The sequence below is a fragment of the Primulina huaijiensis genome, unplaced genomic scaffold (genome assembly GCF_012295235.1).
Source record: "Primulina huaijiensis isolate GDHJ02 unplaced genomic scaffold, ASM1229523v2 scaffold35959, whole genome shotgun sequence".
NCBI lineage: Eukaryota > Viridiplantae > Streptophyta > Magnoliopsida > Lamiales > Gesneriaceae > Primulina > Primulina huaijiensis.
In genome coordinates, this window is record NW_027358383.1 from 128,133 (window position 1) to 130,396 (window position 2,264).

Here is a 2,264-nt window from a genome sequence, read left to right on the forward strand (position 1 = left end):
TCTAAATGAAATATAATGATTTAATTTAACATTTATTTTATGTATTTATATATTTATATAGTTATATATATAATCATAGGTACCATATATAAAATATAGGTGAATTGGTATTTTCTATAGTAGGAACTATATTATATTAGGTGTGTGTTTAAATAATTAATTTTCTTGGAACCATTATTTATGGTGGTTTCTTTTGTTTTACTTTTAATTAAACAATATTGCATAAACCAAAATAAATCCTCGAGCCTTGACAAAATTTATAATTTGTAAACTTCGTTCTTGCATTTGGTAATCTATAAATTATTAAATTTAAACTTAAAATAACTTCTCTGTGGATCGATCTCGTACTTACGAAATATATTACTTGCAGACAACCTACACTTGGGTGAATTATAATTTAAGTAGTAGCAAATTTTTGGCGCCGTTGTCGGGGAGGTATAAATTAAGTTTATATTTGTTAATTATGTTTTATTTATAAGTATTGTGTTGTTTTTTTTTTATGAGTATTTGGAGTCGAAAAAAAAGTGCTAGACTTATTCGAGTATCTGAAAATAATTTAAACATTGATGATAATTCAAATAATCAAGATAATAATAACAATAATAACAACTACAATAATAATAATAATAATAATAATAATAATAATAATAATAATAATAATAATAAAGAACATGATCAATTAAGAACAATTAGGCACCATATGAACCCTATTACAACTAGTGCCCCATCTTGTTTAGTTTTTCCTTCTGATGCATCTAATTTCAACTTTAAACCTCAAATTATTCAACTTTTACCAAATTTTCATGGCTTAGATTCTGAAAATCCATATTTACATCTAAGAGAATTTGAGGAAGTTTGTAACACTTATAATGATCAAAATTGTAGCATGGATATAGTTCGATTAAAGCTTTTCCCTTTTTCTTTAAAAGATAAAGCTAAAACATGGCTACAAAATTTGAGATCAAGTTCAATAAGATCATGGGAAGAAATGCAACAACAATTTCTCAAAAAGTTTTTTCCTTCCCATAGAACAAACTCTTTTAAAAGACAAATTACTACTTTTTCTCAAAAACAAGGAGAAACATTTTATCAATGTTGGGATAGATATAAAGAATTACTTAATACATGCCCACATCATGGTTTTGAAACATGGAGAATAGTTTCTCACTTTTATGAAGGTCTAATACCTAAAGATAGGCAAATGATAGAATTCATGTGTAATGGAACTTTTGAAGATAAAAACCCAAATGAAGCTATGGAGTATTTGGATTCATTAGCAGAAAATGCTCAAAATTGGGATAATATAGGCACAATAGAACCACCAACAACTAAAATCAATAATTCAACAAATGGGGGTGGTATCTATAATCTTAAAGATGATATAGATATTCAAGCTAAACTTGCATCTTTAGCAAGAAAAATTGAGTCATTAGAAATGAAAAAGAGTGGTCAATTAAAAAGTATTCAAGAAATTGTTTGTCATATATGTGATACACATGATCATGCTACAAAAGATTGTCCAACATTACCTTCATTTAAAGAATGTCTCCATGAACAAGCAAATTATGTTAACAATTATAAAAAACCAATACTAGATCCTTTTTCAACATCATATAATCCTGGATGGAAAAATCATCCTAATTTTAGTTGGAGGAATGATAATAATGCACAACCCTCACAACAATATTTTCAAAATAACCAAAATCATCAAGGTTATATTCCTTATGTTACACCTCCAAGAAAAAACTTTGAAGATGTAATTCATGCATTTATCCAAAAGCAAGAATCTATCAATATTCAAAACAGTCAATCTATGACTGATTTGAAAGAAACTCTTGCAAAATTTGCATCTGCACTTAATATTCATGAAAAAGGAAAATTTCCATCTCAACCTCAACCTAATCCTAAAAATCAAAATCAAGAATTAAAAAATGAAAAAATTGATCAAATAAAATCTTTTATTACCCTTAGAAGTGGTAAAACAGTTAATCATCCATATAGTAATGAAAACAAGGATCATTTAAAATCAAAGAGTAAGGATGATAATCCTGATACTTTTGAGAATGATGATACCTTAAATTCTAAAAATAATATGTTAAATGATAAATCATCTGAAATAGTAAATGAATCAAATAAACTTTCACCATTTCCTCGTGCATTAACAAATCATAAAAACAAAAAAATTATTCTGATATCTATGAAGTTTTTAAACAAGTAAAGATAATTATTCCATTATTAGATGCTATTAAACAAGTACCTTCATA

At 26.2% G+C, this 2,264-nt stretch overlaps 1 non-coding gene across 1 annotated transcript; it reads right to left on the reverse strand.

The window, feature by feature from the left end:
- Positions 1–1,032: 1,032 nt before the first annotated feature.
- LOC140968391 (small nucleolar RNA R71) lies at positions 1,033–1,143 on the reverse strand. Its single transcript, XR_012173765.1, has one exon. It is a non-coding gene; the product is annotated as a small nucleolar RNA R71 (small nucleolar RNA).
- Between the last annotated feature and the right edge of the window lie 1,121 nt (positions 1,144–2,264).